The sequence below is a fragment of the Dermacentor silvarum genome, chromosome 11 (genome assembly GCF_013339745.2).
Source record: "Dermacentor silvarum isolate Dsil-2018 chromosome 11, BIME_Dsil_1.4, whole genome shotgun sequence".
NCBI classification, from domain to species: domain Eukaryota; kingdom Metazoa; phylum Arthropoda; class Arachnida; order Ixodida; family Ixodidae; genus Dermacentor; species Dermacentor silvarum.
The window spans coordinates 59,086,162-59,114,040 of NC_051164.1; the positions used below are offsets into that span (position 1 = coordinate 59,086,162).

At 44.8% G+C, this 27,879-nt stretch overlaps 1 long non-coding RNA gene across 1 annotated transcript; it reads right to left on the bottom strand.

The window, feature by feature from the left end:
- Positions 1-4,024: 4,024 nt before the first annotated feature.
- LOC125941456 (uncharacterized) lies at positions 4,025-27,097 on the bottom strand. Its single transcript, XR_007464301.1, has 4 exons — positions 27,049-27,097; positions 6,921-6,985; positions 6,509-6,636; positions 4,025-4,126 (listed from the first exon to the last, which is right to left on the bottom strand). It is a non-coding gene; the product is annotated as an uncharacterized LOC125941456 (long non-coding RNA).
- Between the last annotated feature and the right edge of the window lie 782 nt (positions 27,098-27,879).

Below are 27,879 nucleotides of genomic sequence, written 5' to 3' on the forward strand. Positions count from 1 at the left end.
ACAGGTTGGCCCCAAATTTAACCAAGTGTTACACGTTTGTAAAACGTTAAAACGAAAGCCTGCCAGCTCTGGAAGAAGACAACGACGAACGCGCGAGCAGTGGCTCGAGCGCGAGGGGAAGTATGGGAATGCTGGCATGATCAGCGGCATCGGAGCCAGCTGTGGAAGAAGACGACGACGAAGAACGCACGAGCAGTGACACGAGCGTGTCTCTGCGACCACGTGACGTGTGTAATCAGGCACCACACTTTTAGTATCCCGCAACCGTGGAGCATCCGTGGCGTCAGGGAAGCGTGCTCGTCTGGCACCGCGGATGCCAGGGTTATATTGCCGCCCATACCGAAATTTGCCAAATTTTCTTTTCTGTGCAACTAATTTACTTTGTTTACAGAAACCTTCCTGAGAAATGTGACGTCAATTCTAGCGGTTTTAGGCGTGTTTTTACTCTTTGCGGCATCTGCCATTTTTCGTCACGGCATAGTTTCGCCAAGGTCACTGCAAAGTGACGGAAAGGTCACCGCCAAGGGCACCGCTAGGTCATAGACACCTAGGACTTTCGCTGTAATTAGTTCACGTTTTGAAGTCACGCTTTTGGCATTGTGTTATTATTGTACGCTGTCACGATAACGTGACAATATTTACTATGGATGGCCACTGGCATCTGCAAGCAGATCTGTCACGCGTTCACTTGGGACGCGCCCAATCGGGTGCAAAGATAAAAGACTGGTCCCACGTTGCGTGAGACTCATCCGCTCAGATTTATTCAGTGGCGCTTGATTCTTATACAGCCGGACGTACAGTCGAAGGCACTAGTGGGAATGTTCTCGATACATACAACCTTTGAAAGAACACGCTGCAGACGGCATGACACCACGTCTGATCTTTCGCCACTGTCGCGCTATATCAGCATTTATAAATCAATACCCAGCGGGATAACTCCAGGATTTGTCGTGATAATTAAACTATAAGCTGTCAGTGCGGTATGGTATCGTGGGGCGTATTCCTCGCACTGCGGGAGTTTTTACTGGAGCCGCCAATACTACAGCCCTTAATACCGCTGACTCCCAGACTGAGGTGAGGGAGACAGCGGTGTTAAGGGCTGTAGTACTGGCAGCTCCAGTAACAACTGCGTTTCAAGAAGGATGCTCCTAAAGAAGTTACGCATATCCCATGCGCTGTGGGAATTCGTTTAGCCGAAGTTTTCAATTGTGTTTGTGAGAATCGTCATTCTTGTTTAGCGACCATTTGCAAGTATAGAGCACAGGACAGAGACAAACATATTTTTTTACGGCAAGCATCTGGCTTTACACACTAGATTTTAACTATAGTCTATCGCGTACATTGTAGTATTCACACCGTACAGAACTCGACTGGCGCGTTTGTGAAGTATTTTTTTTTTTCACCCATAAACCCGACGTGGACCGGTTTCGCCTTCTGTTTCATCATCACTGTCTATCGACGTCGTTCTGCTTCGCGTTTATGAAAACATGTACACTCGCGTACCAAGCCATTCGCTGTGTACCGGCCTGGTATGCTTCTGAATAAAACGTTCACCGCACCTCGGTGCTTATTGCGGTTTCCCGAAAGTGTCCGCTTAGTGAGTGCGAATCAGCATGCATTGTTCAAGTTCGAAACAATATTTTGCTGAGTACACAAGGCGTTTTGGCTCCACTCGACGTTTCTTCCGCGCTTTTGTTTTCTTTCGCGCTTTGTTTTATAGCGCGCGTCTTCACTTACATCACCCACTGCCTCTGACGATCCGTTGCGCTGCTGAGCAAGAGGTCGCGGGATAGAATCTCGGCCCCGGCGGCCGCAATTCGATGGAGGCGAAATGCAAAAACGCCCGTGTGCTTGCGTTGTGGTGCACGTTAAAGAACCCCAGGTGGTCAAAATCAATCGGAGCCCTCCACTACGGCGTGCCTCATAATCAGAACTGGTTTTGGCACGTAAAACCCCAGAAAGAAGAAGCCTCTGACGATCATGATTAGCACTATCTTTGGGAACGCCCACCCATGCAACACAGCAGCCCGCATCCCCAAAGTTGGTGAAGATGCAAGAAAGCTTCACTTCAAAAAACTTCAATTCACTTCATTTTACAGTGTTGTGTGATACCTTTTCAAGTCAAGCGAAATATAGCTGCGTGGTGTGAAGCTGTTGAGAGGGAGAAAGAGAGAAGGCACTTTATTAACAGGTAACGTGGAAAGGCTGCTGGGGACCTCAGTTCTAGACCTTGGCAGCGTGTTCTCCAGCGCGATGCCGATGAATACCGCAAGCCACTTTTCGTCGAGATGTCCTCTTTTGTATATTGGGAGTACGTGTAACGGCAACGACAAAGCGACGGTGGCTACAAAGAAATAACGACGGCGGCGTGTTTGTGCTGGATCTCATGCCCGCGCTTACGTGCATCACCATCAATCAGATCCAAGCATTTGATCTAGGCAAGACCAAGCACAAAAAGTCTACCTGACTCGTCACGTCAGGGGAGTTGCGCTGCTTGAGTGAACACTGGAACTATGCGAACACAGAAGCTAAGCGCCTATAGTGTGTATTTCCAGCACAAATGGAGCTAATTCGATGGTGATATTACGCAAGCCATACCGTACAATTATTTCTCATTTTCGCCAAATGGTCAAGGCAGGCCTCTCCGTGAAACGCTTTCAGTTTAAAATGATACCGCGCAAGAAAACATACACAAGAAAAAAAACACTCAGATTTAGGTACATTTGCGATAGTGTCAAGAAGAGCTTCAGATAATTAAAGGCAGGGGCGTAGAGTAATGAAGAGAGGACTAATCTGCGCAAACCACAGAGAGGTGCACTAGAGGTAAGCGCCTCTAGCCTTCTACTCTGTGCAGGACAAAAAAAAAGAAATGGAATGGAAAGACAGTTGTAAGAGGTGAAATTAAGGACAGAGAATGAAAGCCACCAAACATTTTCTCACATTAGCCGTAGAGTGTAACAGTGGGAGTCAGCGCCCGTCCTGTCATGTCTTTCTGCGTGATTGTCTTAAAAAAGTGGCGATGGATTACTTTCGTAAGAAAGAAAAAATAATGCATCACCAATTAGCCCCGCAACTTGTTTTCGTTATGTGCCACAGAATGGCCGAGAAATTAGTATGGGGTTAGAAAACGGCGTTTATGAGTCCTTATTTATTGTTCGCGTTTGATTGTCTTCCTCTTTGATTTTTGTTCTGCAACTAATAATTTATTTGTTTAGTTCTCGTGCTTTTTGCTGTTTCAGGTGCTCACTGTGAAACAGTCACAGTAACAGTCACCTGAAAGGCAAAGCATCGACAGCGGTAGCAAAATATTACATGATAAAACAAGTAACGCTCATTTTATGGGCCGTAAAAATTGTGGTAAATATTCTCTTACTAATTAAACAAGCATGGTGTCACGCATCTAATGACACCGATGAACAGATCTTACGATGGACACGTGTACTCGTGTTAACAACGCTCGTGCCGTGAGGCACGCCGGCAGCATAGAGCGTGCGTGATTGTGCCAAAGCGACCGTTCCGTCCTACCACTCCTGCGCCGCTTCACCTGTGCCCGTCCTCCATAATTGAATATTTAACGTCAACTTCATCACTGGATGCGCATGAAGAGTCAAAAACAGTGTGCGTCAAGCCACCAGCCTTCTCGTCTGCCCTCGCATGCTCACCCATCGCCCTGGGAGCCACAGCAAACCACGTGACCTCCAAGACAAGTCTGACCTCAACACACGGCTGGCCCGGGTGGGCGACGGATGCGCCGCCGTCGCACCAGAGAGAGCATGGCGGCACCAATGGCGATGGTGCCGAGGTAGTAGAAAAATAGTATATATCCATATCTCCAGTCACTGTTGACAGGTTTCTGTAGAATGGCAGTTTACAAACACATCAAAAGTCTGGTTATTAGTGTCAATGATTGTACTTTCTGGAAACAGGTTTTATATTGTAGGATGACTATGCACTCGTATTGCAGGCACCTAGCCTCAAGGTACCTTTGAATGAAGTCGAGACAAGCACTTTCAGGCGTAATTTTGTCCCGCTGCATCAGAAGAGCAATGATTGAACTTACCTTCAGTGCAATATACAAGCCACTATTGTCGGCCATGTTTTCGTCTAGAGTTGCTTTTCCATTGAGCTGCAATTTATTGACAGGATAGAAAACACAATGTTCATCACATCACATACAATAGCGTGAGCAAAACAAAATAACAAAGAATACACGCTGTGGTTTCTACACTGCGATCATGGCTTTGTATATTCCTGGGCAGCGCGCATACAAACGAAACACGAGAAAGAATACAGGACAAGTGTTTCATGTTTCGTTTGTGCGCACTGCCTGGATAGGTTCCAACACTCCCGCTTTCCAATCCTTCCACATGGTCTTGTATCTGGCTATAGAAAGCCTACGCGGAACGTTTCGGATAAAGTAACAAATTTTGCGCCCTCAGTTTTCTTTATGATGATCTTTTAACGCAAGCTTGCATTAACCCATTAGATACCAGCGTACTATTAAATGTACAGTACCATTTTCATTTGTAAATAATTAAAGAAGAGATATATTGTGTTCCTTAGTACGCCATTTTGCTAAAACGAATCCAGCCAAGACGACCACATTGTGGTTTTTTTGTCAGCTGCATGATCATCATCATCATCATCATCAGCCTATTTTTATGTCCACTGCAGGACGAAGGGGTCTCCCTGCGATCTCCAATTACCCCTGTCTTGCGCTAGCGTATTCCAACTTGCGCCTGCAAATTTCCTAACTTCATCATCCCATCTGGTTTTCTGCCGACCTCGACTGCGCTTCCCTTCTCTTGGTATCCATTCTGTAACCCTAATGGTCCACCGGTTATCCATCCTACGCATTACATGGCCTGCCCAGCTCCATTTCTTCCGCTTAATGTCAACTAGAATATCGGTGATCCCCGTTTGTTCTCTGCATGATATATTTGATTTATTCATCGCCAAACTTGGAGAAGTGCTGAACATAGCAGGTGCTGCTGTACATCCACCTTCTTTATTTTTTATCGAGCACATCATATGCTTCACGATGTTGAGGTTTGTGTGGAAGTTTTAGAAAAGAATGGCGGGAACGATGCATGCCATGACATACCATATACAATGCATATTTATAGCATTGCGAGAAAATGAATGTACGTGTACTTTGTGAAGCACACTGGACCTACGTGTATGCCAGAGCGGTGTGCTTGTTCTCGAAGCACACGCGGCGGCTTTTTTACCATTATTTTCCGATGACTATTTTTAAAATATGTTTGCGGATTACTAACACTTCAGACACCATTGCAGGTAAAAAATATAATAAGTGTTACATCAAGATTGCTACTATTCCTCCTGGTTCCTTTCTTGCTGCAGAGAAAGATGACGATCTTATCTCCATAGTCAATGAAATAGCGAGCAGTGTTGCATTAAGTTTAGATGAATAAAAATGCATTGAATATCATATGACCATTATTTAAAGCGGCAGATTATTTATGCAGGATTTTATTACAAATCGGAAAATAGGTGGGAGGAAACAGAAAACAACAAATACGATCTGTATTCATGTGCCAGTTGAGATGAGTTATGCAATGAAAGTAGAGCAACCCGCCTTCGGGAACCAGACGTTCATCCTATCTCATGAAAGGTCAGAAAATTCAAACGAAAATGTTGCCGACCAAAGCATACAACAGGACTGAAATGCAAGAGCAGACTGTAATTGTAGGAGATGCCACCAGTCTGTTGAATGTTTTAACTACCACTGAACCAAATTCTGAATGCTTTAGTTTTGAAACCTGCATTCATCGTAAGATATCACGTGTACATCTGCATCAATAATATATTTTCATTGCGCGCGCCTCTGAAAGCAATACCAAAGTCCTTCCCCGTTAAATCGTGCTGCACACTTGAATAGTAAAAACACCTGCCAGAAAAGAATATTTTCCACTAAAATGCTCACTTTTCCACCACAAGGTTATGAGGGCTTACGCAAAGTTTGTTCCACTCTTCGCTGCAAGCCTTTCTGTTTTTTAAAGCTCCACAATAGAGCATTCACATTTGGTGATATACAACAGGTTTTGCTCCCACAAAGGGCCAGCGTACTTTATAAACTATCCTAGCGTTTCAACGAATAAAGCGGCACTCATCGAACTTTCACAATGTACTTGCAGTGTAAAACTATCATCTAGCACAAAAAATCACCGAAATGTAACTGGTGGATTTTTCTGTGTCCTTAATGGGTAAAGCACCTTATCGAAAATAAGAACAAAAAAAGAACGCATCTCGCTAGTTTTGATCAATCCTTTGAACACGCGATGCCTTTCATTAATGCCACTTGTTTATAAAATAGCACAATGCCCTAACAATCTGTAGTTTTTAATGAATATATGTATCAGAAACCATAAAGTCGTGGAGACGGATAGATAAAGGCTCAATAATTGTTTTGTTTGCCTCTCGCCAGGCTTAGCAACCAGTTAGCCGCAATTGGCAATCACAAACGACAGAACGTGGGTAATCTCACCTGAGTTTCTGTTTCTTTGTCTGTAATGTTTCCATACTGAAACTCGAAACATTCCGCTCTCTGTTTAAATATATTTGTTTCATGTTCCGGTAAGTTCGATATTGCATTATTTTTGTAGACGGGGCTCACTGAAATATAACAAGCAACATTTTGTAAAGTAATTGCCACGGAAAATGGTATCTATTTAGACAAATACGTTTAGGAAAACCATAGCCCCTATTATATGTTGAGAAGGTGAAATTGGCAGAGGAAACGGTTTAAACAAGTTGTTCTGCAGCAGGTAACTTCTTTCGTAACTTGTATTTTTATGAGTTTCCTTAACAAGCCAATATTCTCCATAAAATGGCAGGACTAAGTGATGTGAAAGCAAAGCTGGCCGATATGTTCTTGCTTAATTTGAGTATAAGCTCACCTCTGGCAAAGGCGTGAGTAAGTTCATGTGCGATTATTGTTCCAATACCGCCAAAGTTCAGTGACCTGCAAATAAATTATAACGAACAATATATAACCATTTGCTAACAACGACATCTACTGACAAGGAGAGTCCAAAGCCACTAGCACTATGCGGTTTACAGAACATGACCTGAAGAAAGCCTTCTGCGGCCGTCGATTGTATCCACTTACAGGATTGCGCCAGCTACTTGAAGTTATAGCAACAAGTGAAATCGATCAGTTCCACGGTAAAACAAATGCACAGTCATACCACAATAATCAAGCCGCACCAATTTCTATTTATTACTTCAGGCAGCGGAATGATGCTGTGCGAACTTCCGTTGCCTTTTGAAGATGCTGACATAATACGTCACAGGAGCAACGTGTCTACACAAAAAATATTTTGCATATGAAACAGTAGAAGCAAGATATGGCTTCTCCAGAGCCTTTAGGAGCAAGCTTCGCATCAGCACTAACAGGTCGGACCCTACTATCATGCTCCCCAACGGTATCTTTTATCTTGGCGGAAGGCCTCGAGTATAGTTCCAAACCCATGAAGACGAGCTAAGAAGCTGGGACAGCTTCAAGCAGGATTCGCAACTTATTTGGGAACCCCTTGGGTGGACAAGTCGCTGCCATGAAAAAATTATATACTCGCGTGCAGAGGTCAACGAAGCCATTGTCCCCTAAGAGGTGCGGCAGAAAAGTAATCAGACAGATTTTTTTTCACACAAAATTTGTTTTATTTTTTAAAGTCAATGTTATCCCTTTCAAAGCAGTTCCCTTGTGCAGCTATTCATCGGCGGAGAGGTTGTTTCCACTCATCGTAACAGTGCTGGAAGGCTTCAACTGGAATTTTCTTCAGCTCCTTGGTAGCGCACCCTTGCAAGTTTTCGACACTACCGAAATGGTACCCCTTCAGATGGGTCTCATCCTGAGTAACAGCAAAAAAGTCACACGAACTCATATGAGGCGAATAGCGGGACTGAGGAACCACTGGAATTCCTTTTTTTTTTTTTGTCAAGAACTGGTTGATTGAGATTGCCGTCTGACAGGGAGAGTTGCCATGGTGGAGCATCCATGTGGCTGAAATATCCTGTCTGACGCGAAGCACTCTCTTTCTGAGCCTTTCAAGGACTTCTTTTTAAAGAACTCGGTTGATAGTTTGGCCTTCGGGCACAAATATTGTGTGAACAATTCCCCTACTGTCAAAAACCAAATCAGAATCAACTTGAATATTGATTTGGTCATTCAAGCTTTCATCTGTCGAGCATGTATCAGTGTGCCACTCTTGACTTTGACGTTCTGTTTCTGGATCGCAGTAGAAAATTAATGATTCATCACCAGTGATCACACGACTGGACAAGCCTGGGTCACCTTCTATCTTGTTGAGAAAGTCAAGGCACACGTTCTTCCAATTGTATTTCTGTTGAATGGGGAGGTTTTTTTGGCACCAACTTCGCACACACCTTTCTGGTGCCGAAATATTGAGTCAGAATTTCATGAAGGGTAAAATGATTCAGATTTAACACACTACTCATCAGTCTCAATGTTAGTAGACGGACTGACCTTCACAAGAGCCCTCAGTCTTTCCACATGTTGCGCAGTTTTCGATGTTGAATGCCTTCCTTACCGAGGTTCATCTTCATCTCCCCTGTTTTCCGGCCCTCGAAAAATGCTCGGTTCCCCGAAAAACTTGATACGAATGTTCCCCAAAGGCTCGTCAGCTTTTCGTCGGCAAATTTGCGCCTTCACGAAGTTTAACACAAAATTTGATAGTACACCATTGCTGAAAATATCACTGTTTCATTTTTGTCGCGCAACACAAAACAAAATTTCACTTATCACGCTCTCTAGGGTCGCGTGTTTACCGCACGAAGTAGACACTTTCTCTGATTTTCTAGGGAGTGGCTGATGCACAAACTATGTGAGGAGAGTGCCCGCATCGCTGCCAGATCGCTCCGAGCGTTGTCAGTCTCATTACTTATTAATAAGGGCGCACTCCGCCCTTATTGATTGTTCGGTCAGCACCCTCGATCTGGATCTTCCCCTTCTGGACCCCGCTCACGCACCTCCGAGCCGCCTCTGTTCAACCGAACAGGTCCGCTTGCCACCACAGACGTTGACTTACGTCGACATCGTGTCATCGCCGCCTGCTCCTGACGGTGACCATGTGTTGACGCCCATCACTGACATCTCCCTCTCCTGCGGTATCACAGTACCCCGTGCTGTTCTGTCTATAGGGGCAAACTGCACTTCCCTTCCTATTGTAAATTTCAAATTGACACTGTAAGTGCTGCCACAAGGCACCTCACTCGCCCTTTTGCGCTTTCGAAGAACACGAAGTGCAAGTTTTCACGGCGGCCACTTCTTGTTGCGCGGCTCATGAGCAGTCCGATATCTACATACAGCGCCATTAAGTCTATGATCGCTTCTGATTTTAACACGTCAGCAGATTGAAGAACTCCACGACGTTCTGCTTTCCTACCGCGCCATTTCCGACATTAGGGACCGTCCCTATGTTCATAACACAACAGGCGAGCTCTGTGGCGATAACCGCTGCGAGATGTCGCCAGAGTAGCGCGCCGTTGTCTGTTCACCGATGGCTTGCGGCGAGCGTGTCCAATGATACCTTACATGGAAACAAAGTGCTGCATGAGCCGAGGTCCGTCTGCGGCGGCTGCTGTGAATCGCGCCCACGCGTAACCCACGCGGTTACGTCGCGATCTTCTGATTAACGAGGCGGTCGCGCCACACTTCGCTCATTTTGCAAGGGGCCGCACGAGACAGATCGTACGCGCCAGCCAGTATATCGCGAAATGAAAACTCGCATAGAGCTGTGCTCAAATTTCGCATTAAGGAGTATCGTAATCATCGGTGAATGTTTTTTTCGAGCTGGAATAAAGTTCTTTCTCTCGCTCTTTATGTCAAATACGCCGAAATGACATGGACAAATATGTAGCATTTGATTAACCGCTTCACCAAAGCTTCGCTTCACATAGATTCTAAGATATGCGTTGGGATCTGCAATTTTTTTATGAAGAGCAGCCATTGGGCACATCGAGCCTTTTATCCAATTCCTCCAGCGCTTGTTACTGGAAATTTGGTATTAAGAATAGGGATTGGTCGTAAGCCGTTCCTCAGGAACAGGAAGTGCCACATTCTGAAGTACGTTTAGAAAATTACTTGAAGCAACGGTGCAGCTGCGAAAACAGCTGATCGTTTAGGCGTCTCTGCGAGTACGGGGAAGAAGGGCCTTACTGCTCAGTTGATTTGATGGACATCATTCAGAAATTTTAAATGCGAAGTGTTTCTTCGCGAACATTTGCCACTTTGACAGTCTCTATCTATCTAGCCGCCTACATCTTGGTGCTCTGATGGTTGTTTCGTTAACTTGGTATTTACCAAAATTGGCATAGTATGACAAGAGTGTATGACGAACATAAGTTATAGGTCATGACATCAATATCATGACATGTATGTCATGTAGGTTATGAAACAGCTACCTACATCATGGTGCTCAAGTCATAGTGACAATGACCATGACTCGAAAAAAATGAACACTCAAAAACCACTGAAATGGGTTCAGACGTGGGTACTAAGTGAAGGAAACACTAAAGGATGGTGGTAAAAGTCGTCGTCGTGAGTTTGACTCAGGAAAAATGACAATGGCTGTACAAAAAATTAACACTCAAAAACCACTGAAATGGGTTCTGACGTGAGTACTAAGTGAAGAAAACACTAAAGCATGGCGGTAGAAGCCATATTCATGAACGTGACTCTGCAAAAATGACAATGAGTCGGCGAAAAAAAGATTAACGCTCAGAAATCACTAAAAGGGTTTGTGACGTGGGTGCTAAGTAAAGGAAAGACTAAAGAGAAGTGGTACAAGCCCTAGTAAAAGGCTAAAGATTCATGGTCGAAGTCATAGTCATGAGCATGACTAAGGCTTTCGCATTAATTAAGGTCTCTTAGACGTAGCTAAAGCGACTCCTGAGGACTCATGACATGAATGCCATGACATGCGTATCATGTAGGTCTGGAAACAGGGCCTACGTATTGATGCTCTCATGGTCGTTTCGTCAACTTGGTAGGCTCCCCGCGCACTGCTTCGCATAATATCGATTCCCACTGGACGTGGGATCTGCGGGCTTTTTATTGAAAACCAAGTATATTCACGTTTCACAGCAGCAGCCATAGTAAGCGGAAAATAGTTTTCAGGGGTGATAGCTCTCGATGTTATCATTATAGCTCTCGAGCCCGGATATCATATCATATGCATGCAGAGCCAAGCGCAAATGCGAGAAATCATATTTTGTCACCAACTTCCGAGAAAATTTGCAATAATTTATCTCTGTCGTTGAGTCATCACAGACGACAGAAAGCATAATGAAGCGCGTTTCGAATACCACGAGTTCACATGCAAATTCGGATTACGACATCAGCATGGCAACCGGCAGCGCGATCCGACATATTTGCATTATACTTCAGCCCTTGTGGCCCAAGCAGGAGAGCCAAGGCACACTGTTAAATATGCATACAAAGGTTAGTTCTTCTTCTTTCTGGGGTTTTACGTGTCAAAACCAGTTCTGAGTATGAGGCACGCCGTACTGGAGGGTTACGGATTAATTTGGCCACCTGGGGTTCTTTAACGTGCACTACAACGCAAGTTAAGGACCGCACAAAGAGCGATGGAACGAAAAATGTTTGGCCTAACGTTAAGAGACAGGAAGAGAGAGCGGTGTGGATCAGAGAATAAATGGGGATAGCTGATAATGTAGTTGACATTAAGCGGAAGAATTGGAGCTGGGCAGGCCATGTCATGCGTAGGATGGATTACCGGTGGACCATTAGGGTTACAGAATCCAAGAGAAGGGAAGCGCAGTCGAGGTCAGCAGAAAACCAGATGGGGTGATGAAGTTAGGAAATTTGCAGGCGCAAGTTGGAATACGCTAGCGCCAGACAGGGGTAATTGGAGATAGCAGGGAGAGGCCTTCGTCCTGCAGTGGACATAAAATATAGGCTGACAATGATGATGATGATGATGATGATCATGATGATGATCATGATGATGACAACGCAAGCACATGGGCGTTTTTGGATTTCGCCTCCATCGAAATGCGACTGCCGCGGTCGGGATTCGATCCCGTGATCTCGTGCTCAGCAGGGCAACGCCTTAGCTGAAAAAGCCTCCGCGGCGGGTGCATACAAAGGTTAGAACGCTAATATGACATTGCAAGAAAAAAAAGGTCACAGGCCTGCGCAGGACACGCAACACAGTCACAGCGTAAGCTGGAGCAGTGGTTCCATCAGAGTTTAATTTTCTGCACCAAGCATTACAGGGCCTTCGCGTCGTTTTCACGAGCACGATTTCAACTGTCCGCCCGGCGTGGAGGGCGAGTTGTGGCTTGCGCCGCAATACGACGGGTCGTGCACAGCGTTTTGCTGAGCCCGACGTTGCCTGGTTGCAGCCACGCGCATTTCTCTACGATTCGCGTTTTCAGCAGAGGTTCGTACGTTGCGAGGTGGTGCCATCACCTGTATTGAAGAGTAAACACGGGCATCGAGACTACGTGGCGCACATGTCACATCCCTTGACTTGTGGCATGATGCGATGCTGTTGATGATGGTTATGCTGATTTATTGGCATCCCTTTCGAAACAGGGTGGTGACAATTAGTCACGCCTACTTGAACTAACCCCGTCCATCTACATGCAGCATGCAACTGCTATATGCAATAGTGACATGTTGGACACCTGATGAAATATAGCGCAACTGCAACGCAATGTTCCCACGCACCGACGCTACGCGGCCCGCATTTCACATCGCGTGACAAATGATACGATAGGATGATAATAATGATGATGATGATCTATTGGCATTCCCTTTGAAACTGGACGGTGACAGTCACCTAGCTTGCTTGATTTAATCAGGTATGTGATACATGTATTTCATTATTGCATTTTTGTATACATCTCCTTAATCTTATTTTTTCTTTCTCAAACCTTCTCTACCTACCTTGTGCAACTACCTATGTAACTGCTACACGTTGTGTCACATGGTGTATTATTATTCAACTGCATTATAAAGTGTGCACGTAACGACGGTACGCGGCGCGCATCTCACATCGCGTCCTGCGGGCAGACCTCCACTCTAGCACACATGCTCTGGGAGTGCCGGTCGAGATACCCCAAGCTCAGCAAGGAGGAGTGGGACTCGCTTCTACGTAGCCCCGTTCTAGACAAGCAAATCCTGGCTGTCCGGCGTGCCCGCGACCGGGCCGGTGGGCTTGACCTGCCGGTCCCGACGTGGGACTCACTATCCGGGTGCGCGACGAGTTCGCGTCTTCGCCGCACCTCCAATAAAATTCTTTCACTCACTCACTCCCTCACATCGCGTGACAAGTGGCATGCTACGATGCTAATGAAGATGATAATGATGATGATGACGATTTATTGGCACCCTTTTTCAAACAAAGCGGTAACAGTCACCTAGCCAGCTCATGATGAAGATGATTATTTATTTGCATCCCCTCTGAAACGGACGTAGAAAATACTCAATACCATGATTAGGAGCCTGTACGAAACGGAATTGGGAATCACTAAAGGCACCAGTAGCATGCGTCTCCTAGACTTCGGAGTGCATAACAGTATAGAAGAAATCAGTGATGTACATACGGCTGCTCAACTATTGTGCCTCTCATGTTCAGCTCATGGACACAAAATTCTAGAAGCTATGAATCTCCGCCCCGTTGCCGGCATAACGGATAGAATTGGTAGTCCCAACAGCATCAGGAATAAAATTATCATCCACCTCCCTTGGAAAAACATGGGAGAAAACAATGTAGGCTGGAGGAAGGCTTGGGTCGAGGTATTCGGCCGCCACCTAAGCAGCAAGCCACCTATGTACGTGGACACTGCAGAGGAAAGCGATCATCATCATCATCATCATCATCATCATCATCAGCCTATATTTATGTCCACTGCCGCACGAAGGCCTCTCCCTGGAATCTCCAATTACCCCTGTCTTGCGCTAGCGTATTCCAACTTGCGCCTGCAAATTTCCTAACTTCATCATCCCATCTGGTTTTCTGCCGTCCTCGACTGTGCTTCCCTTCTCTTGGTATCCATTCTGTAACCCTAATGGTCCACCGGTTATCCATCCTACGCATTACATGGCCTGCCCAGCTCCATTTCTTCCGCTTAATGTCAACTGGAATATCGGCTATCCCCGTTTGTTCTCTTATCCACGCCGCTCTCTTCCTGTCTCTTAACGTTACTCCTACGATTTTTCGTTCCATCGCTCGTTGTTCGGTCCTTAACTTGTTCTCGAGCTTCGTTGTTAACCTCCAAGTTTCTGCCCCATATGTTAGCACCGGTAGAATGCAATGGTTGTACGGTTTTCTTTTCAACGACAGTGGTAAGCTGCCAGTCAGGATTTGGCAGTGCCTGCCGTATGCACTCCAACCCAATTTTATTCTTCTGTAAAGTTCTTTCTCGTGATCAGGGTACCCTGTGAGTAATTGACCTAGATAAACATACTTCTTTACAGACTCAAGAGGCTGACTGGCGATCCTGAATTCTTGTTCCCTTCCCAGGCTACTGAACATTATTTTTGTCTTCTGCATATTCATCTTCAACCCAATTCTTACACTTTCTCGATTAGGGTCCTCAATCATTTGTTGTAATTCGTCTCCATTGTTGCTGAATAGGACAATGTCATCTGCAAACCGAATGTTGCTGCGATATTCGCCGTTGATCCTCACTCCTAAGCCTTCCCAGTCTAAGAGCTTGAATACTTCTTCTAAGCCTGCAGTGAATAGCAATGGAGAGATTGGGTCTCCTTGCCTGACCCCTTTCTTGATAAGTAACTTTCTACTTTTCTTGTGGAGAACCAAGGTAGCTGTGGAATCCTTGTAGATATTTGCTAAGATATTCACGTATGCCTCCTGTACTCCTTGATTACACAATGCCTCTACGACTGCTGGTATCTCTACTGAATCAAACGCCTCTTCAAAATCTATGAGAGCCATATAGAGAGGTTGATTGTACTCCGCAGATTTCTCGATTACCTGATTGATGACATGGATATGATCTATTGTAGAATATCCCTTCCTGAAGCCAGTCTGTTCTCTTGTTTGGCTGAAGTCAAGTGTTGCCCTGATTCTATTGGAAATTATCTTGGTGAATATGTTATACAATACTGAAAGCAAGCTAATGGATCTGTAATTCTTCAATTGTTTAACGTCTCCCTTCTTATGGATAAGTATAATATTGGCGTTCTTCCAGCTATCTGATACACTTGAAGTTGTGAGGCATTGCGTATAAATGGCCGCAAGCTTTTCAAGTATGATATCTTCTCCATCTTTGATTAAATCTACTGTTATTCTATCTTCTCCAGCAGCTTTTCCCCTGGTCATGTCTTTCAAGGCCCTTCTACCTTCATCGCTAGTTATAGAAGGAGCCTCTGTATCCGGTTCATCACTATTTCGAGTCAAAGTAGCTTGGCTGTTTTAGGCACTGTACAGGTCAGTATGAAATTCTTCGGCTGCTTTTACTATATGATCGAAATTGTTGATTATATTACCATGCTTATCTTTCAGTGCATACGTCTTGCCTTGTCCTATGCCAAGCTTTCTTCTTACTGATTTAATGCTGCGTCCATATTTTACAGCTTCCTCAATCTTTCCCACGTTATAATTTCGAATATTCCTTACTTTCTTCTTGTTCAGTTTCGACAGTTCAGTGAATTCTATCTGATCTCTTGAGTTCGACACTTTGATGTTTTGTTGTTTCTTTATAAGGTCCTTTGTTTCTTGTGAGAGCTTACCTACTAGTTGCCTTGGCGCCTTACCTCCCACTTCAATTGCCGCTTCTGAGATCAGCGTAGTTACGGTTTCATTCATTACCTCTATGTTACCTTCATCTTCCTGTTCTAAAGCTGCATATTTGTTTGCGAGCACCAGCCTGAATTTGTCTGCTTTTACCCTTACTGTGTCTTGGTTGGCCTGTTTCCTCCTGACTAATTTCACTCTTTCTCTCTTCAAATTGAGAGAAATCCTAGACATCACTAACCTATGGTCACTGCACTTTACCTTACCTAACACTTCTACATTCTGCACTATGCTTGGATCGGCAGAGAGTATGAAATCTATTTCATTCCTTGTTTCTCCATTAGGGCTTTTCCAGGTCCACTTCCTGTTGCTGCGCTTCCTGAAGAATGTATTCATTATTCGTAGCCTATTCCTTTCCGCGAATTCTACCAACATGTCTCCTCTTGCATTCCTAGAATCAATGCCGTAGTTGCCAATTGCTTCCGCATGAACCTGCTTTTTCCCGACTTTTGCATTGAAGTCGCCCATGACTACAGTATACTGAGTTTGCACCTTTCTCATTGCTACTTCCACATCTTCATAAAACTGTTCTATTTCTTCATCATCGTGACTGGAGGTTGGGGCATAGGCTTGTACTACCTTCATTTTGTATCTCCTATTCAGCTTTATTACGACGACTGCTACCCTCTCATAATGCTGTCGAATTCATCAGTGTTACCCGCTATGTTGTTATGGACTAGAAATCCTACCCCGTATTCTCTCTGATCTGGAAGACCTCTGTAGCTGAGGACGTGGCCGTTAGTCAGCACCAGTTCTTCTAACCTCATTAAGGCGAATAATATCCCAGGAAATGCCTGATAATTCTTCAACTAGTCCTTCTAAGCTAGCCTCACTCGAAAGTGCGCGCGTGTTGAACCCTGCGAGATTCAGTTTCCATTGGCGGCATGTCCGGACCCAGAGATTCTTAGCACCCTCTGCCGCCTAGCAGGTCTGACCGCCGCCTTGGTCAGGTGCTCCGCAGCCACTGGGGACTGAGGGCCATGTGTTAATTGTCGGAGTCATGAGGGAGGTAGTGGCCGAATACTGCACCAGGGAGGCCAATTCCTGTTCTGGTGAGGGAGTGACTTTGGTGAAGCTTAGTGGGCCTTCCTAGTTTCATTGCACTGAAGTAGTATATCCCCACTAGCTCTCGGCAATATATTTTTTTTCTTGCCGGTGTCAGCACCACTCCATGCCTGAAAATGTAGTGGACTGGAGTAGGATTCGAACAAATCTAAAGGTCGTATATATGTTCGAATCCTACTCCAGTCCACTACATTTTCAGGCAGGGAGTGGTGCCTGCCACGAGTAATTACGTGGTGTCAATTCAAGAAGTCATACCCATATTAATGCAGTATAAGTACCTCGGCGTACACATAAACGAAGGAAAGAATTACTCAAGCAACCACCAAGATAATCTGAAAATAAAGTGGAAGCGGAATGCACCAATAATGAATTTGGAATTAAAGATTGCAAGTCTCGAGGAAATTCTCACCATTGTTGAGGACTGTAGAGTGAGTGGTGAAAAACAGCGGTCTGAGTGGCAAACCCTGATGAACAAAGTGGACGATCTTGAAAATCGATCTAGACAGTGTAATCAGCTCTTCTACGGCATTAACAACGTGGAAGAACACGAGTCACATACGACTTCTGAAAAACATATCCTAGAATTGTGCAGGTCTACTCTGGGAATAGACCCTGGCATCGAAAATGCCAATCGTCTCCGACGGTTCAGTCCGGAACGAACTCGGCCAATAATTGTTCATTTCAGTTCATTCAAGGACAAAGAGGGTGCTCTGTCGAATGAGAGAAAGTTAAAAGGAAGTTCTAACATTTCGGAGGACTTCTCTGAACCAGCTCGAAAAAAGAGGAAAATACTGTGGAATTATGCTAAAGCTCACAAGGGCACCAATGGTAAAGCGGGTCTGAAATACGATGTACTTTATTTGAATAGTACCAAATACATATATGACGAATCTCGGGGCCAGGTGGTTCAAGCTACTTGACAGACTAAACCGGAACGTTCTATCTTGTCATTTCTTGTTCTAAATTGATGAAGTGTTAAGAAACCGTCGGTTGTGATTGGAAGTGAATCATGGCTAGATAGTGAGGTCATGGATAGTGAAGTTTTTCTCAGCAACTACATCAGCTATCGAACTGATCGCAACAGTCACGGGGGAGGTGTCTTTATTCTTATAGACCACATGGTTAGCTCTTGTAAGATCGAAATTGATGTAGGGATAAGTGAAGCTATATGGGCTCAAATTAGACTTCTAAATGGTAAATCCTTATCTGTGTGTTCGTTTTACAGGCCACCTAGAAGCCGGCTTCATGATTTGAGTGACCTAACTGACATGATTGAAATTGTTAAAACTGACTGTTTAGTTATTGGGGGTGATTTTAACATTCCTGAAATAAACTGGTGCTCAGAGAGTGTTTCATCTCGAGCCACTACTGCATTAGGCAAAGAAATGCTAACTCTCTGCAATTCGTTTAGTTTATCCCAGTTAGTGCTGCAGCCAACGCATGGCAATAATGTTTTGGATTTATTATTGACTAATCAACCACCAATAGTTCAGTCCACCCTTATATTGCCTGGTATCAGTGATCACAGTTGTGTTCTGGCGGAAATGAATTTTCAGCATGTTAAACTTGAGCACTGTGGCAATCGGCGCATTGACAGTTATCGAAAGGCACGTACCCTTGAGATAACACGTGCATTAGAATCTTATATTGATGTGTTCGAAACTTTGTCTGAATCGCTCAGCGTTGATGAAGTGTGGAACACGCTGAAAGACAAACTTTTCGATCTACGTGAACGATATGTACCGTCGTGGGTTATGATGAAACGCCGCAGCAAAAGCAAGCCGTGGTTTACAAAAGAGGTGCGTAGAGTCGTTGAAAAGAGACAACAGTTATACGCACGTTTCAAAAGAAATCCATCGCACGAAAACAAGAATCAGTTACGAAAGATTACAAATGATATGAATGCTTCGCTTAAAATAGCCAAATTTGCCTATTTTCAGCCTTCGACTTGCGCATCCAAGATCGCCCTAAAGAATTTTGGCAGTATCTAAAAAGAAATAGAAAGGATGACTTGTCCTTCCCACCACTCGATCATGACGGAATTTTCGTTCACGATAACCTGGAGAAAGCCAAGTGCTTTAACGCGTGTTTCATCTCGGTGTTTTCAACTGATGAAATCAACATTAGCCCTGCCGAATGTCGCCCTGACTTTATCAGTGCTGAGCCCATGGCGGACGTTGTATTTGATCAGCGCAGAATTGTGTCGCTCTTAGAAAGACTAAAAGAAAACAGTGCCACTGGACCAGATGGCATACCCACGATCCTGCTCTCTCTCTTTTGTGCGTTCTCTCTGTCAAAGTACCTGAAGATTCTTTTCACCAAGTCATTACAGGACGGATCTCTACTTGTTGAATGGAAACTTGCAAACGTTGTGTCTATACATAAATCTGGACCTAGAAATATTGTTTCAAATTATCGACCAGTGTCTTTGACCAGTGTGATATGCAAAGTTTTAGAGCACGTATTTTATACTAATATTATGAGCCATCTTAGTACATACTCATTATTAAATACCCATCAGCATGGTTTTCGCAGTCGTTACTCGTGTGTCACGCAGCTTACCGAATTCGTTCATGATTTAACAAGCGCACTGGATAAAGGGCATTCTGTTGACTGCTTATTTCTTGACTTCCGCAAAGCATTTGATGTTGTCACATTCGTTATAATAGAACAATTGTCTTGGTACAACATAAATGAGAACGTTATTAGATGGATAAAGGAGTATTTGAGCCTGAGGCGTCAGAGAGTTGTTATCAACGGGAAACAGTCGCATGACGTTGATGTGACCTCAGGGGTGCGTCAAGAATCCGTCCTGGGTCCTTTGCTGTTCATAATTTACATCAACGACATTGTCACAGGTATTTCTTCACGCATGCGACTTTTCGCGGATCATTGTGCTTTGTATAGAATTATCAACGATGGAGATGACTGCGAAGCATTACAACAGGACTTGTGTACAGTAGCTCAACGGTGTGAGGATTGGGGAATGCATATTAATTTACAAAAGTCTGTACATATGTGTTTCACTAAAAGAAAAAAAAAAGACTCCTCATGATTTCACGTATAACATCAACAGTAGCAAATTGCTGTCAGTCTCAGAATTTAAATATTTTGGTTTATATTTGACCAGTGTAATGTCTTGGCAGCGCCATGTCGATTTTGTTACTGCCAAAGCCTGCCGCGCTTTGGGCTTCCTGCGACGTAACGCCAAACATTTTCCTGTAAAAACCAAAGAACTGTTATATATATAAAATGTTAGAAGCATACTTGAGTATGCTTGCACAGTCTGGGACCCGAAATCTCTAGTTGACATACAAACGCTAGAAAGAGTTCAGAATTTGGCCGTTCGTTTCGCTTTTAATGACTATAGTAGGTTTTTCAGCGTATCGAGTGCGAAAAACACTTTGCGCTGGGACCCACTTCAAAAACGTAGAGATGTTTCTTCGGTTAAATTTTTTTCATAACATATTTCATTCAAGAACTGGAATTGACCGAACTCAATATATACTTAGCCCTGATTATGTGTCCGTCCGAAGAGACCATTCGCTCAAAGTTAAAGAATACAGGTGCCGGACTGACCTCTTCAAAATGTCTTTCTTTCCCAAAACAATTTCAGACTGGAACAAATTGGCTGAGGAGATAGTGTCCATAACATCAAATGACTCATTTTCTTCCTTGCTGTGAAATTTTTATGTTTAATAATTTTGTGTTTTTCCTATCTCAATGTTATTTTTTTTTTTTCGCCGCCTGTGCGCGGTAGTACTCTGTGCACCTTTTCATTCTTCAACCCCCCCCCCCCCCCCCCCACTGTAATGCCAGAAATGGCTCTGTGGGTACTGTGATAAATACATAAATAAATAAATAAACACAGAGAAATATGGGGCCACATTAAGTATGAGGTGGTGCGTGGAATCTGGAAAGGAGTAATGGTACCAGCGCTAACGCTCACAAATACCATTCTATACTTTAAGTCGGATATCTTGTCGGGGTTGGAAGTTAACCAAAAATCAGTATGCCGGTTGGCTTTGGGAGCCACGTAAAACCACAAATGAGGCAGTGCAAGGTGACATGGGATTGGCATCTTTTGAAGTCAGGGAAGCGCAGAGCAAAACTAGTTTTCAAGAATGATTCAGGAACATGGATGAAAATAAATGGGCGGCTTATAGGGATACGGACACAAAAGTTGGCGGGTGGTTTTTTGCGTCGGAACATAAGTTGAACTGTTGAAAATGACGAATACAACAAGCTGCGTTGAAAGAAAGAACGAGAAACATCTTTTTCTTTTTCGATTTTCTGTTGCACCTTGCCTCCAAGCGGCCGCTGGCAGAAGCTGAAATTTGACGTCATAACACGCACCCGCGCGCGCGCGCGCGGCCAAGGTCGGCCACAGCCGTCGCACTGTTTCCGGGGGTGTCGGACCCTTGCAGCGTTTGTTTAACCCCTTTCGGCAATCTTCGCACGTGGTCAGTCTGAAACATTATCCCCGTAAGCGCGCCACGCAGGCGGTGCGTCTTACATGCACCTTCCCACGGTCGTCGCTCGGTATTGACGCGTTCGTCGCGGCGGAAGGAAATGCCCAGACATTACTGTTATAACAGCATCGTCGGTCGTGACACGCCGTCGCAAACGTTTCCCAGAGACGAGAAGGTGTGTAAACTGTGGATACCTGCCTGTTAGCCATCACGTACAGCCTGGAGACCTGTATAAAATGACTTCATTTGCGCGGACCGCTTCGTCGACGATGATTATGTGACCAGTCCGGTTGTGCTGCAAGCCTCGGCATGCCGCTCAAAAGGCAATGCTTGAAGCCCGACGCTGTGCCATCGGTCTTCTCACGAAAACGCAAGGCAGAAATGATCACCGGTGCGTTGGAAAAGAGGCGAAAAGATGTCGGTACTGTTTTCGTTCACTTGCAGCCTTCTTGAGCAGTGTGATGGCGAGGCTGGGGCAAGATGCCCGAGGCTGGAGACGAAGGCCGTAATGTCTTTAAAAATTTTGGCAAAGCATAGTAAAACAATACAAGGCTATAGCGAGTGCGACTCACGAGATCAGACACACACACGCAGCTCTGCTCCACAGGCTATAAGCAGAAAAAACTGTGCAGAACGCCAGACAGGTGCTGCCATCTGTCGGTCGGCTGGCGACGTGGACGTGAGAGTCTCGGAGGTACTGATACCTCATAGCAGTGGCTCACGCCGACGGCATAAACTACTATTCAGTCATCAATGCAGTCTGAAGTACCCTACAGCTGCTTCGCCAACGTGCGCTCTTGAAAAAGCAAGTTTACAGAGGAAATGACAAATAATTCTTGCACATGTGTCTGGTGCAGAGCGAAATCTTCGCGCTACGGTTCGCGAAAACCCGACCGGCACTTCCACGGCCGCCTACTCTTCGTCGCTTGACGCGGAAGGCTTGTAACCGTAAGCGGTAATATTTCTTCCCAAGTTGGAATGGTCCTCGTCTTCAGACGTGTGCTCATCGGTGGTAGACGCACTAGAACTCGAATCCATGCTCGCGATGGCGGCGTGAGCGCTTTTCGAATGACCGCGGCCGGCTGGCTAGCTGTACGACGAGGGTGTCGTGACGTCACGCCTTCCAACTCCCACGGGTCGGGCGGCGAGGCGCGCGCTCACAAAAACGCCAAAAATAAAGCCATCAGCTCAAAAATGAGCTAAGTGACTACTTCTTTTCGGGGTAGTCACACACGAAGGATTCATTCTCGGCATTTTCGTAAAATTTTCAGATTTCGCGTCTGTATCCCTTTAAGTGCACAAGTATCTGTATCTGAAAAGCGTGGACACAGAATGGAAAAAGAGGTCAAGAAAGTTGGCAAGCAAGTACAGGGTAATTCAAACTGTAAATAGACAACCCGGAGTCAACAGAAAGAAAGTGGGAGAAATAGAGACAGTGAAATGTACGCAAAGAATTGTAACAAGAAGGACAATGAATATTTACAAGAATAAGAATTTAAAAAAAACTAGAAGGAAAAATCTGTACGATAACACAGAGGGCAGTGCCTTGCTATTTGAAGCTCGAGCCGGTTGCCTAAGGACTAAAGCATACCGGAGCAAATATTCAGAACTCGATGAGGCATGTGTATGCTGCAGCAAATATCTGGAGACCACTCAACACATTCTAATGGATTGTGGGCGGAAGCATCAACCGGTGAGCAGTCGAGATAAGCAAGACACGTTTAAGTATTGGTGGAAAAAAATCGGGGAACAGATTGATACCACGTGGTTTGATCTCTTAGTCATAGGTGGAGGTACAAGGTAGATATTGAGGGGGCAAAAAGAGTAATGAAATGTTTGCAGAAATGCTAGATAAAAACACGTACAGCATAGCTGATTAAATAACGCAGGCTAGGTGACTATTTCTCACCGCCCCGTTTCAAAGGGGAGACCATTAAATCATGTCATCTTCATCCCGCGCTTCGGAACGCTCTCTCCCGCCATGGACGCCGAGTGGCAAGCACGGTTGGAGCGACAGCGGATGCTAGCCCGTGAAAGACAGCGCCGACGCAGGTCTGATCAAGCGGTGTGCGGCGGGAAGCTGAAGTTGCTTGCCAGCGCAGGCCAGCTAATCCCAACATCGTGAAAAGAATACCTAAACACAAGATAAACACAACATAAACGCAAGGAACACACAGGGAAAACACCGGCGAATCACGGCTCCGCACTTCCCCAGCTTTCATGTTGAGTGGAACCGCATTACCGCCGAGTTTATCATTGCTCTAGCGCCGAGTTTTTTTGTTTTTTTTTTTCTGATTCCCGGCGATAGCTGCTGCGGACACCATCGGTGGAAGACACCATGGACAACCGAAACTGCTATTAGAATGAGCCCATAACAGCTTACGCTGTAAAAGGAAACCTAAAGAAAACAAATAATACAGCACAAAGCATGAAGTTTTCTATAAGACTAACTATTCAGAACGTGAGTAATACTTAATACTTAATACTTAAAGAAGGTTGTCTTGCAAGGCAAGGCGAAATATTAAGAGGGTAGAAATGGCGGGTCTTTCTGGATGTAGAAAGAGCGAGGTGGGGCCTAGGATCTATAGGAAGGTTACGGCATTTAATGAGTAAAGAAATTTAAAGTATTTGTAAAGTATTTTTTCGCATCGTTTGAGGTGTGAAATACATTGGTGCGTAATAGCTACGTTAAAGATTTTTCACGGCCGTATTTAGAAAAGAAATTAAATTAATTACTCATCTGTGTACCCTCTCACGAGCATTAGTTTGCTTTAGTGAATGAATCCCACATAACGCAAGAATATTTCTGTTTGGTTCGAATAAGGGTGTTATAAGGTAATTCACTTCAGGGAATGCATCTTTAAACTTATCGCGTAGAAGACATTGTTTTCTGAAAGCAGAAGAGGCAGTGTTGGTAATGTGTGTATTGCAATTTAGGTTGTTAGTAATTTTAATTCTGAGGTACTTGTATTCGTTGGTCTCAATCAAGGGGTCTGGGCCAATGGATTAAGAAAACTTCACATGTATTTTTGTTAGTTATACGTAGGAGCACATATTTAAGAAAGTTTTGTTTTCTTCCCCCATTTGTTGCTCCACTCAAGAAATGTGTTCAAGGCTAAATTAAGTGCTAGTTGATGATTAGCTGTATTAATGTCGTGAAAACAGGTACAATTGTCTGCAAACAGTCGAATAATACAGAGGTCATGTATTGCGTCAACTATATCGTTACAATAAATATGAAAAAGAAGTGGACCAAGCACGCTAACTTGAAGAATGCCAAAGGTCACCTAAGGAGAATCACACTGTTGCCCATCGATTATTACGTACTGGTTTCAACCCGTTAAGTAAGGAGAAACTCAGGATAGGAGAAAGCTAGGAATGCCGAGAAATTCTACTTTGAAAGTAATTTGTGGTGAAGCACTACAACGATAACCTTTCGAAAATACAAAAAAAATACGTCTACATGGCCAGCCTTGTCAAGAGCAGAAGCAAAAGAGTGAATGACTGTGCTTAATTGGGTGACCGTCGAGAACCCATTTCTGAAGTCATGTTGGAAATGTGATAAAATGTAACGCTCGTTCAAGAATCCAGTAATGCAGTTACTCAATGCACGGTCAATAACGTTACAAGAGGATAGGATGGAATTCAGGTGATAATTCAAGGCTGAATGCTGGTCAACCTTTTTAATATAGGAACCATTCGTGCTACCTTTCAATCATGCTGAAGTACTGCGGAGTTAAAGGAGGCCTGAAACGTTCCACGAGAAATTTACTTAAAGGTTCAGCGTAACGCCGAAGGAAGGTATTAGGAATTCATAAGGGTACATGAGGGGGAAGTTTGGATTGAGTGATGAGTGGTTTTTATCTTCGTGTTTGCACAATGAAAACCAGTTTTTACCAAACAAACATGATGAGAACGTAGCTTTGTGCATGCACATGGAGGTGCTGCTTTTTACATCAAGTGGTGGCATTTAAGCAACAAAATGGTTTTTCACGTTCCTAACATGCCAGGAGGCAATAAGGCTGACTTAAAAGTGATTATGCACCTTAGCTATTTCTAGGTCTCAAGCGGTTAATAGAACAAAGTGAAAGTATACCAGTAATATAACTTGTCCTCATCGTTCCTCAATACTCCTAGTGATTCGCTCAAATCCGGCTCTCGCAATGATGTTTACATTTGAATAGAGGGTAAGTAGGTTAATATTTCTCGCATTTCTTATTTTTATGCACCGCACGTTAGATATTACCGTCTAGTAATTTTCATCGATCAGCTACGCGATCTTAGTACAAGTGTTTCAGCTTATTAGCGAAGGCCTTTAATACCGCTCCGGCACTGCATTTTATTAGCGCACACATCGAACAGCAACATCTCTGCTTGCGAGCGATATGAAATCTCGAAACTCAGCTTCACAGCCTTCAGCTTGACCACTGACATCCCCCAAAAAATGTCACAGTTTCGTCCTAAGGGCGAAGCAATGAATGCGATAGCAACACAGCAATGTCATACGAAGTAAGGTGAGCGGCTTTGGTAGTAATATGAATTGTAGTAAACATGAGCTGATTAATTAAGCAGGTGTGCTGCGGCGTAAGTAGACCAACATGAAGAGAGACTCGATGACCACGAGAAGGCGCGTGTAGAACGGTGGTGTTGATGAGAAGCGCTTCCCGTGGGCAACGCGTGCGAAGGGACACACCTGTAGCGCTGCACTGCCGATCCGGCCAGCATTGCATGTGTAGCGTGCGTTGGAAAATGTGGCCCGACTATTACTAACTGAATGAACAAGCGTGGTGTGAGCGCGCACAAACAAACGTGAATAGGTCACACTGAATGACTGCAGACAACGACTGTCAAAACGCTGGCAGCAAGCGCATATATACGTCGCAGCGGCGAAGGTACGTGCGGTCTATCACTTCAACGGAAACTGAACGGCGAATGCACGGCGCATAAATGTCAGAGTCGTGGGGAGATAAGCGACGGTGCGAGCGAGCGACGAGCGCGGTTGTTGGCAGAGTAGAATGCGCCCCCCCCCCCCCCCCCCCCCGCTCCCTCCGGCGCTGGCTTCCGGCTTCCTTGCTTGCGCGTGGGAGATTGAGTGCGTGCGATCTCCGTGATAGCGCGCGTCCCCGCACGCTTCCGCTCGGGCATGCGGCGCGCGGCGAAGATTTTATCTATAGGGAACCTCACGGCGACGGCGACGGCGACGCCAGAAATCCGGTTCAAGTGTCCATATAATTGCTATCGCAATAAAATTGATTTGTCGTGGCATAGCTTTTAAATACGTAGAACAAGTGCTGAGCCTGATCATTTCCAAGCTATGACCCAAACTAACTTTCACTTGGTCTCGATAGGCGGTCTCCTACGTGTATACATCCACTGTGCCAGATCCAGGCTTACACGAAATGTTTCTTGAAAATTAAACTATTTAGTACACTTTTGTGTCCCTAATTGGATTCAGCTAATCTAAGTTTTGAAAGCACAGATTTTTGATATTGTGTATTTACGTATAGCTACTTTACAAACTCAGCAATGTGAACTACTTCTCTGAATATTAGGTATCGGCTACGTATGGCACTGCGTAATTTGAATATGATTATTAAGAGCTGTTTGGAGCTCTCTGTACCACTGTACCTCAGCACTGTACCAGTGCGCAAGTTCAACAAGAGAATTAAGTAACTTACGCAGGAAGTCCGAATCCATAAAACGGAGATTGGATACCACCGAGAGGGTACACTGAAATTAGAAAGCGGTATACTTGGTTACCCAGGCTACATTTTGATTAAAAGGAACCTATACAGCACACTGCAGAGCTACGAAGTCACCCGAGTTTTTTATATAATTTTGCCTAACAACTACGAGGACATGCAGAACACGAAAAGCGGTGTCACTTTCCTGAAAGAAAAATATAAAAGCGTTTTGGGCAAATAAATTGCATCCACCTGACGTGTCCCATGATTCAACGCTATTTACTTACCTGCAGTGATTACTTCCTTGCAATCCAAGCTTTGTTTCCTCCTCGCTCTCATACGAAGCCATAAATTATATGCGCTGCCACTTCGGTTGCACCCTTATCTCAGCGTAAGAACTTTTTGGCTAAGAACTTTAAAACGAACAGCGCAGGTTAGTGAACTCCGCCCCAGAAAATCTACTCGTTGTGCCACGCCATCTCCAGACATCCATTCTTGACCAGTTCGATGACGCACCTACTCTAGGCCAACTCAGAGTTTCTCGTACTTACGACCGCGTACGGCGCCCCTTCTACTGGCCATGTCTGTGCCGCTCCGTGCGCCGCTACGTTGCAGCCTGTGCGCTCAGCCAGCGCCGCAAAACCTGATTTGCTGCACGCTGGACGCCTTCACCCCATCGATGTGCCCCCAGAAACCTTCTTTCGCGTTGGTCTTGATCTTCTCGCGCCTTCTCCGACCACGAAACCTTCCAATAAGTGGGTCGTTGTCGCGACTCATTACGAGACCCGTCACGCGATCACGCGAGCTTTCCCCACAAACTCTGCA